Source organism: Sciurus vulgaris (assembly GCF_902686455.1).
Source record: "Sciurus vulgaris genome assembly, chromosome: 9".
NCBI lineage: Eukaryota > Metazoa > Chordata > Mammalia > Rodentia > Sciuridae > Sciurus > Sciurus vulgaris.
Window position 1 is genome coordinate 103,292,499 of NC_136469.1, and position 12,715 is coordinate 103,305,213.

Consider the following 12,715-nt stretch of genomic DNA (forward strand, 5'->3'; position numbering starts at 1 on the left):
GCCTCCCACTGATAACCCTCTTAGCAAACTTCAAAGTGGCTTCCAGCGCCAGCTTGATGTCTTGGGTTTTATCACATTTATATCCGGTATTTCTTTAGCCAAGCTTGCTGGTGATATATCTTTCAAGCATTGGCGAGCTTAGCAGAGGGACTCACTGCATTTGCAGAGCAGACTCTGAGGAGTGTTTTGCCCTGGCCAGGCCCCACCAGATTTCCTTCTGTGTGTCCAGATACGGTGGACCTGCTGCCAGGGAGGATTATTTACTGACATACGAAGTGGGCAATGAAAACAGGGCCTCCTGCAGAGCGATAATGACGCCAATACTGAGCATCAACATGTGCTTGCTTGAGATTTCAAATTCCCGTCTCAGATAACACCAGCTCCCTGGCTAGAAATCCAGGCATATTTGTGAAATTTCATGTCATTACTCATCTGTAACTCAGACCATGTACTCGTGAACAATTGCCGAGTGTCCACCCCACAGGGAGGTGACGGGAAAGATGGAGATTTCCCTCACCTATTTGCCTGTGGGAGTGAGTCTTGCTATTCCTGGTGTTTTTCTATTCTGGGAAGAAATATTCATCCTTAGTTACTCCTACCCTGGACATCATCCTCAAGTCAGGTGTCAAGTACAAGTAACTGAGGTTGCAAATTCTGAGGCACTGTCAGAGTTAGTGGCAATGAAACTTTGCAGGAAGAAATAGCAGATTTCATTCAAATCATTTTATTAATTGTTAGTTATTTCTCTCATGACAACTCTATGTTGGACTTCACTCTTGATCCTCTATATTCACAGCTCAAAAGGTATTTTCTACACGTTAGAGAAACAACCTGGGAAAAGAGATCTGTGCCACTTTTGCTCTCAAGCAGGTGACATGGTTTTTAGCTCCTTCTCTCAGAGGAGACAATGCAAATCACATGGAACTAGGTTCTGTTCCCAAATATGAAACTTTGTCCATGTCTCTGAACTTCCTTCTCTTCTTCTATAAATTGGGACTAATACTGCCTGACTTGCTTGCTTGCTCTACAACATTATGCAGGACTCACATACATAGTGGAACACAAAGTTCTTTAGTTTTCATATTGACTCTTTTTCTACAGACTCCTAAGATGTGTTACATGAGAACAATATCAGAGGTGGCTACTTCCAGACTTGCATCACTGGGGAAGTGGATCTGAACTCCAAATTCATCCCAGGTCAGTGGTCCACTCCCATGCCTTTGCAACCTCCATGAAGAATATTAGAAGATGAACCAATATAATCAGGCCCAAAAACAGAAACGAATCTGATTGCAGCTACATCCTTTCTCTTTAAGAGTATACCATCTCATTCCCTGCAATCAGCAGTTAAGAGCCATTGAAAACGGACTTCAACGCAAGGCAACCATGCTTAGGGAGTAAACAGAAAGAAAGCAGCGCAAGGGTCTTATTTCCAGAACACCATTCATTCCCACTCATCACAGCAGTTCCAGCTTCCTCATCACCACCAGCACAGCACACCCCACAGCAGGACCACTGACTACTGAGTTTCACCCCACCCTGGCATGATTAAAGACCACAAGAGACACTCTCGCAGTCCCAAAGCCACTGATGACCTCAAGATTCAGATTTCCGAGGTTCGGTTAATTTCGGCTCTCCTAAGTTAATTCTAACTGTGAAAATTACACATCTTACTTTTTCTCGGCAAAGTTCTACTCAGTCTCATAACTTCAGCCCAAGCAACCCAAATGCAGGTCTACCTCAGTGGTCACTTCTGTTTTCCAGTGAAGACTATGTTTCCCAGGATCTGCGCCCCACCAGAACCTTGTTTTGATCTCCCTGGAACTCCATTAGACATTCCAGTGATGGGTGGGTATTTTTAGACAGGAGCATTTTATGGGACAATCAGAGTTCATAAATGTTTCTGCTTCCTTGCACCAGATATTTAACCTTAGTAGAATAAAATGACTAAACTTGTAGTACAATGGAGCATTGAACTTGAGGTCGCCAAATCCCCCAAAGTAGGTCTCCTCCCTTACAACAGGAACACAAATGCGCGCCTACCTCCTTACAGTTCTACTCTGATCATTGGATGAGGTAGGTAAAGCCTTTGTTCATTAGTAAATGTAAAATGCTTAACAATCATTTGTTAATGATTGTTAGGGTTGGGGACTGGAAATGTAGCTCTGTGGTAGAGCACTTGCCTAGCATGCCTGAGGACCTGGATTCCATCCCCAGCACAAGAAAAAAAGGAGGCAAAAAAGTACATAAATGTCCACAAAACAAATGTCCGTCAATGTTTCCTGAGACTAACAGCAAAAACGCATCTTCCCGCTTGCGTGGAATCTCCTCGAAGCCCACTTCTAAGTTCTTCAGGATGATCAGCAGATGGCAGTGTTGGTCCAAGGACGTGCATCCCGGGGTTCACCGATACACAGACGTCACTGCAAAGAATTCTGAGCAAAAATTTCCCACATCTTAACTTCCAATCTTCCTTTCTTAGGCTGTACTTTTAGGTTTCGTGGTGACCTCCGCTGAAAGCCTCGGAACGAAAGCAAATATAGCAAAACTGCTATCGAAAATGCCGGAACCCCTCCCGGCCCAGGAGATTGGGCGAGGGGCTGACACCATTACCGCACAGCTAAGAGCGGGTGCGCCAGGCAACCTGGCCTCGGCAGCCTGAAAGAGGACGCTGCTCCGCCGGACAGCAAAGTTCAGCAGGACCCGCCACTCAGGGACTGTGGAGCCCCCGCTCTCACCACTTCCTCGTTTCAGCCAGTCGGGGCAGGAATACCAGCTGGGCCGAGCCGAGGGGGCCCGCGATGCAGGTCCCCGGCCGCGCCGCCCAATCTGTTCGCACGCCATTGTCATTCCTCATACACCGCCCGGCAGGGACTGCGCAGCCCGGCTGATTGGAAACGACCTTCCCGTTGCACAATAATGCAGGGTCGTAAGACAAATAAACAACCGGCCGCCGGCTCCGCAGGGCAACCTGTGCCAGGATGGTACGCCGAAGGTCGCAACTGTCCTCCAAGATCGCAAGGAACTCCGGTCCCAGCAAAGTGAATTATAATTCACACCCCAGTTCAGCCCACACCCGGGGCCTCAGCCCCCTTTCGCCCACACAGCGCCCCCTGGGACCAGCAGTGCCTGCCGGGAGTTTCCGAGGCCCTCAAAAGGGGTAAAGGTGACCCTGATGATCGTGATTTCTAGGTGCCCTGGCTCCCAGCGCTCCGCTCCGCGACGGCGGCGCTGACCGCCGGGGGTTGGTGGACGCGGGGCGCGCCCCGGGAGCCCACTAGAGGGCGCGGCAGCCCCGCGGATCTTACCCGGCTGGCTCGCTCCGCAACCCGCAGCTCAGACTCCGGGTCCCCGACAGCGCTGCCGGGACCGGGACTTGCAAATCTTCCCTCGGAGGTTCCGCACCCGCGCCGTTTGGCTCCAGACACCGCCACACCCACACCTTTGCGGCGTGGGCCGCTCCACCCACCGCCTCCTCCACGCTCTGGAAGGCTCGGTCGCCACGATATTGGTGGTGACGCCGGTTCGCTCCGGTGTCCCACTGCCCTAGTCGCCGCGCTCCCCGCCACAGAGCTGAAGATGCCGCCACACCCCAGGCACAACGCTCTGCGTTTGCATTGTTTTCGACTGAGACCTGAGAGGGGGCCGGGCGGGGTGGAGGGAGAGGGGCTGGGCGGGGTGGAGGGAGAGGGGCCGAGGGGTTTAGGGTTACAAGCGTGCACCAGCGCCTCCTATGGGCCGGAGAGCCGCACGGCCGCGGACAGCAGTAAGGGTAAGAACTGGGCGAGCGGAGCCTGCGCCCCCTCAGCTTTTAAGAAATTGGCTTTCTTGGGTACCCTCCTTGCCCGACGCTCGCCTTCGCTGCTACCACCCCCAAGCACACCCTCGGCTACTGGCACCTCTCGCTCCCCTTTCGCCGGGGAGGGAGAACTGTAGCAGAGGCAGGGAAGGAGGTGACCCAAGTCTGAGGTTCCCTTTTATTCTCTCCCACCATCCACTTTCCCAACCCATCCCTGGTTCGCCCTTCAGTTTAAAACAAAAGGAAATGCCGCCGAGCCACTTCAGCAAAAGGCAAGCACCGGCAGGACTACAGTGTAGTCGGGAAAAGCGATCTGTGCCTGACCCTGCATCCCGCGCTGGGCGCGATCCCCCAAGATTCCTTTCTCCCGTCTTCTCCAAGGCAGATGCTGCAGGCAGACTCTGAGTGCTGGACTCTAGGGACACTGAAAGCCGCACCTTTTGGTCCCTTATTCAGGTTTTTTTTTTTTTTTTTTTTTTTTTTTTTTTTTTTTTTGCGCTTTCCTCCAAAATTGTCACTTTTCCACTAACAATGTGTAACCTGGCCCCAGCTCCCCGAAAGTCAGAAGGAGTCCCACCCATCGAGGTCTACAGGAAGACGCTGGCCACCACGTCCTCAGGACGCGCGCCGCCCACGGCCTGTCCCCAGGAGGCACAAAACCGGCCCGCCTCGGCGCCAGACGCGTTTTCAGCTGCAAAGCCCAGCCCGTTGCCCCTCCCCTTGCATCCCTCCCCTGTCTGCGCCCCGGGAAGAAAGCAACCCCGGCGGAGAGCTGGGCTCCCGGGCTCTGTTTCAAGTCCCTGGCGATCTAAGGACTGGATCAAGATCCATGGGCACAAGGGACCATCAACTGCTCACTCCTGGCGCCTCCCTCTCCTTTGGCGCCCACTCACTCTCTCCAGCAAGGTCCAGCTGTGCTTGGGTGAATCCAAAAGCAGGACTATGCCAGAGCTCCGAAGTAAGGACTGACCAGGGCGTCAAAGCAGGACAGACAGGTCCCCGCCTGTCCCGGAGTCAAGAAAGGGCTCCTCTTCAAGAGTACTAGAGAGGAAGAGGCCGAGAACAGGGAGGAGGTGCAACGCCAGGGTTCAGGTCGGCCAGATGGAGAGCAGGGTTATGTAAAAACCAGAGCCAGAGCGGCTGCGGGTGAGGTCCGCACGCCTGGGGGCGCCCCTCCCTCTCCTCCCGCGGCCCAAGACCTCGCAGGGCTTTGGGATGTTAGATAAGTCGTGCCCCGTTTGCCTTCAGACTCCATAAAGCTTTCTAGATCTGACTGGGAGCGATCGAGGCGAGATGAGTGGGTCCAAAACATTGAGCAATACGGTCATGAAGCCAAAAAGCCATTTCCCACACCGCCCAGTCCCGGGCTTTTCCAGGCAATTCCGCCCCGCGCAGAGCGGCCCAGGCTTGATAGGGACCATCCACGCTCCCTCCCAGCCAATGTTTTCCTCCCACCCTCGTAGATGGACTGAGTAGCAAGATCCTCCAGGCAGTTTCCGCACATTCCGAGGTCTAAGCCAGGGCTGGGGTTCTAGTGCAGGATGAGCGCCCTGGCTTGAAAGAGACCTACAGTGGAGAGTGCCCAGCACTTCCTTTCCCACCAAGGCGCAACGCCAGGGTACAGGCAGGCCCGCACACCTGGCCTGGCCGCCCAGACACCATCCGGCAGCGTACTCCGGTGGGGCCACACTCCCTTTCGCTGTAAGTTAGTCAACACCCATTCCGAACAGACAGCAGATCCCAGTAATTTCAAAGCCAAGTAGACGCCGCCCGCTCTCCTGGCGCTGCCCAGAGGAGTTATTCTCACGTGCAAAAACTGATTTCCTTGGAGATAGACGGCGGAGGAAGGAGGGATGCGCTTAGAAGGTTCGGAAGCCCGCAGGAAGGCCACCGCTGAGAAAGAAATAGAAAACAGGGGCGACTGGTGAGGATGAGCGCGGGCGGTCAGTGCCACGCATCCCAGCGCGGAGAGAAGCACGAAGGGGAGAGAGCGTCCCCGGCTGGGGTGCCCACAGGATGGATGAGGACGGTCGGCCTCTCACCTGTCTTACCAGCAGCCAAGTTTGTCCGTTTCGAGCAGTCTCTAACTTCCTCACAAGAAGGTCAGCACTTTGGAGTAGACTTGGACTCTTCTGCCTGTGGTCAGGACTGAGCAGAAACCAAGCGCCCGGTTTTGCAGAAACGATTCCACTGAGAAGGAGGCAAGCGGAGACCCGTGGGGGTGGGGACCACCGTGCACAATGAGGGCCCCTTGGAGTGCAGCTCGAAATTCCTTAAATCCCAGTTGCTGGAATGCGAGGCAACGACGACTTTTTCACTCGGGGCCAAATGTGTTTGTCATTACTCCAGACCGCTCGCCCGCGCCGCCGCTGTCGCCCCCGCCAGAGGCACTCAATCCGAGCGCACTGCGGGGCTGGCGCCCGCTGTTTCTCACACCTCACTGACCCAGCAAATCGCTCCGGAGCTCCCCAAACCCTCGCCCAAGCCGGTTCTCTGCTGGTCCTGCCTCCACCGCAGTGCTGAGTCTGGCCCCGGCTCGCACCAGGCGCAGCGCCGTCCAGTAATTACGCGCGGTTGGCTGGCGCCATGTGCACCCGGCAGGCACCCGAGGTCCTGCCTCCTCCAGGCGAGCCCTTCACACCTCCCCCAGCTCAAACCCTTTCCCGCGCCCCACTCGGCGCCCTTCGCTCCCCACCTCTCCGGGTCCTGCAGCCGCGCTCCACACCACCGGCTGCAGCAATATCCCGCCAAACCGCGAACGAGGAATGAAAATACTCATTAAAAACCTGTCGCCTTCCAGGACCCACTGCCAAGAAGAGGGCAAACACCTCTGCCTCCACCCCCAGCGTTACTTGGTGTTCGTTCCAGCATCCACGAATACCACCCCCACCTCCAAAAGAAACCTCAAAAATGTAAGCCTAAACAATTTCTTTGGGAGGCCATAGGGTTGTTAGAAAAACACTGCTTTTAAAAATAGGTCTGGAAAATGTTGTTGTTGTTTTTAAATTCCAGACTTCCTAACTCTACGGTTATACCCCCCATCCCGTGAAGTTTATTCAGAATAAATTACTCTCTGGATACATAACTGAAATTCAGGTCCATTTTTTTTTTCTTCTTTTTTCTCCTCGTCCCAAGTTTAAAGTTAATTTCTCTTCGTCCAGAGCCAGAGTCTGATCAGACTTCCCTTAGAAACAAAAATCATTTTTTTCCTTTCCCTTACCTCTCCTCCTATGTCAATCCGAAATGGAAATCCTATACATGGAGTAAAAAGTACGTCCACGGCCTCCAATCCTCTCTTGCAGTCCCCTTCTCTGTTTCTCTCCTTCTATTTCCAACTGTAATGGGCTCAAAAACCGCGTTTTGTAATTGATTCAATGTTATAGTCCATCCTTCTAAAACTAATCATTTGCTCTAAGTAAATAGCTGTCAGGAAATGAACCCCCCCCCCCTTGGCCTCTTCAAAATAAAAGTTACCCTAGAACTCCCTGCACTCTGAATCTCCCAGTCTCCTGATTGCGCCTTCGCTTTTGCTCTTACGCAATCAGGGGGTCCTGTCCCAACCCCCAGACTTCGACAACAACTGGCTGGGGGGAGGCAAGAGGGGGGGGGCGGGCGGGGAGAAGCAGACCAGATGGGGTGGGGGTGGTTGAAAGGGGAGGTGTTGACGCTCTGCCGGGAAAGATGTTTCGTGGAACTACAAACAGCCCATCATTTCCAGAATGAGTTTGCCTCCCAATTTGGGGGATTTTTTTTTTTTTTCCTACGATGCTATAGTTGTGTACTCTCTTTGAAAAGAAGAAAAAGATCAAGTAAATTTGTAGTAAATGTCCAGAAAGAATATAATCTGGAATTGAGAAAGGTCTCTTCTGTAGCAACTCCTGGCCCAACCAGAAATAGGGCCCTGGAGCGAAATCTCTAAGCGGTTGCGTCGTTTTTGAACTAGGGTCTTTAGGGAGGAAAGACCGTGTAGTTGTTAATCCTTTAATGGGATTAGGCAAACTGTTGAGTCCAATATGATGATGACCGGTTTTTGAAAGACTGGATGGAGTTGGAGATACGGTACAAATAACCGAGGGTCTGCGTAAATTGGGAACGTCCTCGCGCAGAACGACCTTTACTCCCTAGGAGCCACTTATCTTGTTGTGCCTTTGTTATGGGGATTATCTGGGAGAGGTTGCCCTAGCTTGTGTCTCGCAATACAAAAAAGCTCTGGCTTGGGTGTTTGGAGGATTGTCTACCGCAGGCCTGCCACTCCGCATCCCGGGGAAGGGTACATTTTGACTCTCCCTGAATTCCCTCCCATCGAGTGGGTCGGACGCTCGAGTCGAGCCTCAAACCCGGTGCTCCAGACTAAAAGAGACAGTGTTGGAAAAGCACGATCCTGCTTGCGAGGGAAAGGGGGCGCTGACGCTCCAAGAACCAGACCTGCGCGGAGTGGGACAACACAGCGAGGGCGGGGGAGGGGAGCCCATTAGCCTTTCGCGCTCTAATTTTGAATTATCTTGTTTGAGAGAGGTGGGGGAGTCATCCTTTATCCTCCTCTCCCACCCCACCATCCGCCACACACACCCCCTCCAATGGGCAGAGCGATCTGGTTGAGACTGGCACGTCGAGTAGCCAACACCTTCTGCCTCACCAGGAGGGTGAATGCAGGACAGCGGGCGGGGGAGCGCCCTAGGAAAGCCCTCCCAAGGGCGCGGAGCTGTGCCTAACTGGGACAGGATCGTGGGGTTTCAGGCTCCGCAAAGTGACTCCTAGGGCTGAGCTGGGGGCTCCATTCCTCCGGGCTCTTCTGCACGCCCGCTTCTCGTGCATCTTCAGCTCGGGTGACTGCACCGCTTGCTATTACTTCCACATGTTCCTTCAGGAAATCATTGAAGGCAAATATATGAACAGCCCCTTGTTCGGAATGCTAACAGGATACCGTAATGTTTGTAGACAATGAACGGGGACTAAATACCCCCTCAAAAAAAAAAAAAAACAAAAAAAAAAACAGAGGGCGGAATAAAAGGGGAAAGCCGGTACTGGCATTCATGCTATTATTAAATATAAGTAGCGGTCTGATTTTTGATACTTGGTACCCAAAAGGGAAGGAGGCGAGGTAAGGAACCTGCCCAGGAGTACCCGCTTTGCGGCTGTGTTACCGCCAGCTTGTTCAGGCCGCGGGGGGTCCCTTGCACGCGGGACCCCAGCGTTCCCCGTTCCCAAGTGGTAACTTCACAGTTCATTTTAGAGCCGTTTAAAGGGGCCAAAAAAAGCGGGCTGGGCGAGGGTATCTCTGGGCAGAAACTCCTCAGGAGTTTACAGCAGAGAGAAATGGATGAGCAAGCGCGCACCCAGTTGTCCTTCTGGTAGTAATTACCTGCCTAATTTGAATGATGCTTTTGTTATGATCATTAACAAACATTTGCTAAAGGTTTCCATGTGTGACATTCTCAAAGGTTTAAAGGCCCGGGGAGCTGACTCCGGGGATAGCGCCCCGGTGGGGGGTGGCGCAGGGAAGCAAATGGTTGGGGGAAGATTTCGCCGAGGCTGGATCGAGCAAAAATGAAGAGAGGTCAACATCTGCCTCCCCTGCAAAAGCAAAATAAACCCAGTGGTCAGGAGCAACCTCGGGGCAGGAGGCCCTCGAATTGAGGCGGGTGGTTTCTTAAACCCATCGTGCCCCTGCAGCCCCCGCCCTTTCCACTGCTCATAGGCGGGTTTGAATCGCGTTTTCCGCCCTCCACAGTCCGCGGGGCTCCTGGAGAGGTCGGGTCTGCTCCCGTCAGTCAGCCCTGGGCGTCGGGCGGAGGTGGAGCGAGCCCAGCCGCGTTCTTCCCGTGTTGTTCTAAGATCCTTCCAGATTGCTCCCTCGACGCCCGGGGTCCTGGGTGGTCTCGGAGGCGCAGTAGGCAAGAAGCCCTGCCCAGCCAAGGCCGACTGCGGAGTCCTTTCTCTCCTTCCTGGGCGTCTCCTCGGGACATCCTGCGGGGACCCAGTGGCGCTGGGATCCTGAAGTACTGGCCTTCGCGGGCCTAGACTGTGTACAAAGATCTCAACACGCAGCCGGATTGTGATTTTTCAACCTCTTGTTACCGCCCCCCCCCCCCTTTAGGGGTTAAGAGTGAAGGTTTCCTCTCAAACTCTGGAGTCCAGACGGCCAAGACAGCCTGGGAAGGAGGCCCAACTTCTGAGCCGAGTGGGGCCGGGAAGTTTGGGGAAAGGGATGCGGAGCGCGGCGATTCTGGCCCAGTCTTGGCTCCTCTAGGGCAGAGAGCGATCAGAAATTGGGTGCAAGGTATAAAGAGGTGCAGTGATGAGCTAACCTTCAAAAAGAGAGACCCGTAAACTTTTACAACCAGATCAAAATGTTCACTGGAGCGCGGGCATGGGGGGATGCTTGTCCTGCCCTGTGTCCCGGCACCTTCGGCCCAATTCCTGGGTAAGAGCGTCTGCAGCTTGCCCAGCACACCTTACCTTCGTGGGCGTTTCCCTCTGAGCTGGCTTTTTATGACTTCTCCCCAGTTCCCCAACTCCGCCCCCAACACTACTTTCCTTGGACCTTAAGCAAAAGGTCCTTTTGCTTAAGACTTAAGAATGTAATAGTAACCCAAGCCCTTAGTTGTGAAAATCACGTTTAAACAAACTTGCGAATTTCTTTTCAAATGAAGCTGATGGGCGGGCAAGGGTGGAGGGTGTTTCTGACCTCTTGAATTGAACGTTGAAGGGCCTTTTGGTGGTTTGCAAAAGAAAACTGCGCGGACTGCCCTTTCTTCCACCCGCCTTTAACTCTGGTCTGCGTGTGCAGGAGCTGCCTCCCTGGGGCCAGCGAAGGGTCCTTTGCAGGGAAGGCTCCGCCGAGGTCGCGGATGCATTGCACAGTTGTGAGGTCCGGGAGAGGGAAGAGGACTCAGCGCTTGGGTCGGGCCTGCCCCCTGCGGAGGCTAGGAAGCTAGCGCCTGGAGTCTCTTTGCAGGCTAAGATTGAGACCCGTCCAAGACGTGGAAAAAGAGGAGTTCTTGTGAAGGGTCCAGGCAGTGACCCTCTCTCCAGGAACCTTTGCCCACCTCTTCCGTGGTCGCTGGCACAAAGACGCAGCGTCTCTTCTGTGTCTCTAAAACTCTTCCCAGGGAGTAGCAGAAAGCAGCTCCTTGTCGATGATTCCTAACACGCAGCCTGTTTTAATGGCCCTGAGAACCAGAGCTTACTGAGTGGTCCAGCCCAGCCAAGGTGGGCCATACATTCCTCAGAGCTGGGACAGATGTGGCAGGATAGGTGGACCCTGGATCTGGCTTTTTGATACCCTTTACCTTGGGAAAGAGTACGGGTTTCCTGTGACCTGGGGATGTTGTTGTCCTCCTACTTCCCTCTCCCCTTCAGGCCTTACGTTTTAGTTACTTTTAATTTGAAAACCCGTGCGAGGGGTGGGGGAGGGAGTAAGGAGGTTGGGAGGTCTGCTCTTTATTAGGGGCCTCAGCCATCCAGCTTTCCAACACACAGCTGTGGCTTGGGAGGGAAGAAGGGGAAGGAGGGCTGGCTCTGTTTAGACCAGTCTGACTGAAGAAAGGGCCTTGTCCTCTCCAAGTCCCAGTAGTACAACAGAACCCTGTGAATTTAAAAAAAAAAAAGAAAGAAAGAAGAAAAGAAGAAAACACCTTCCTCATGGACACATGGTGAAGTGGAAAACCAATAGAACCTTGGGTTCTTCCTTTGCTCATCCATTAAATGGGGATAATCATGCACAAGTCACGTGGTTGTCTTAGAAATTAAATAATATCCAAAATAAATAAAGTAGCTTTTATTCAAAATTTATGTACTATAATTCAATACAATAGGTATGTACTGATCCTATGATGTCCAAAGTTCTGGACCAAAGGGATGCATCTCTGTCTTCTTAGGGTTAATGGACCGATTGAGCAATCAAACATGGAGTCCCGCTCTAGTACCACTGCAGTATTAATTATAGAAAGTGATGTCAGAGCACAGCAGAGGAGTAGAAGCCCACTAGGGCAATAGGAGAGGAGTTCTTAGAAGAAAGGGACATCCTCTCTGAAAGCCTAAGAATCCAACTGGGGAGGAATCTCATGTGCCTGGGCTTGGAGGTAAGAGAGAACATGAGGTCAGCAGAAATAAAAGAGGTTTGGAATGACTGGAATTCTTAATGACTCCAGATGGGAAAGAGGAAGAACAAGGAGGCCAGATGGTGGAGGTCTTCTAGGCTATTCTGAGTCTGGCGTGTAATTCTATGGAAGAACCAGAATTGATTTAGGGAGACTCAGGACAGGAGCAAAGTTGAATTGCAGGCAAGATACATCTGAATGATCCCAGGAGGCAGGGAGGCTACTGCTGCAACCTAGCCAAAGAGAAATTTCCTCAGCTCCTGCATGGTGGCTGGGTTTTGGAGAAAGTGAAAAATGCTCACACAGAGGGGAGCAGAAGGCACAACAGTCACTACCCGAATGATGGAATGTGAGCTGTGAACAAGAACAGGGTCCCTGGCTTAGCCGGTGACTTTTACTTGGTGGACAACAGGAACAGATTTGGGGAGGACAATGATGAGCCTACTCTTAAACACAATACAATGAAAAACTTCAGGGGAAGGATTAAAATGAGAAGAAAAATCAGGACAGCATGTGAGTAACTCTAGCATTTTCAGTAGGAAAAGAAGATACCGAGAAAGGTCAGGAATCTTTATCTCCTGAATATTCAGTGGGCTCTTCTGAATCCATACTGTGGGGGTCATTTGAATATAAAGAGCCACCTGCACTTATCAACTAAAATTTACATTATAAATTGTAGCCAGACTTACTTGATAGTTTTGTATTTATAATAATGAAAATTCTATGAGACCCTAAGAGTTTTAGTTATTATATGACTGACAAAACTAGATTTTCTCCTTATATCTACTCTTAAATATACATTTGTATCAATTTT

General features: G+C 52.2%; 1 protein-coding gene across 3 annotated transcripts in view; it reads right to left on the bottom strand.

Moving 5' to 3' along the window:
- PDGFRA (platelet derived growth factor receptor alpha) overlaps positions 1 to 7,204 on the bottom strand; it is a 50,041-nt gene extending 42,837 nt beyond the window's left edge. Inside the window, exon 1 of one of the 3 annotated variants that reach the window (XM_079154548.1) lies at positions 7,020 to 7,204. The gene's annotated coding sequence lies outside the window, so the exon portion shown is untranslated. Of the gene's footprint in view, positions 1 to 3,308; positions 3,611 to 5,841; positions 5,921 to 7,019 lie in introns of those variants that run through there. The other 2 variants (XM_079154549.1, XM_079154550.1) reach the window with 2 other exon arrangements.
- Between the last annotated feature and the right edge of the window lie 5,511 nt (positions 7,205 to 12,715).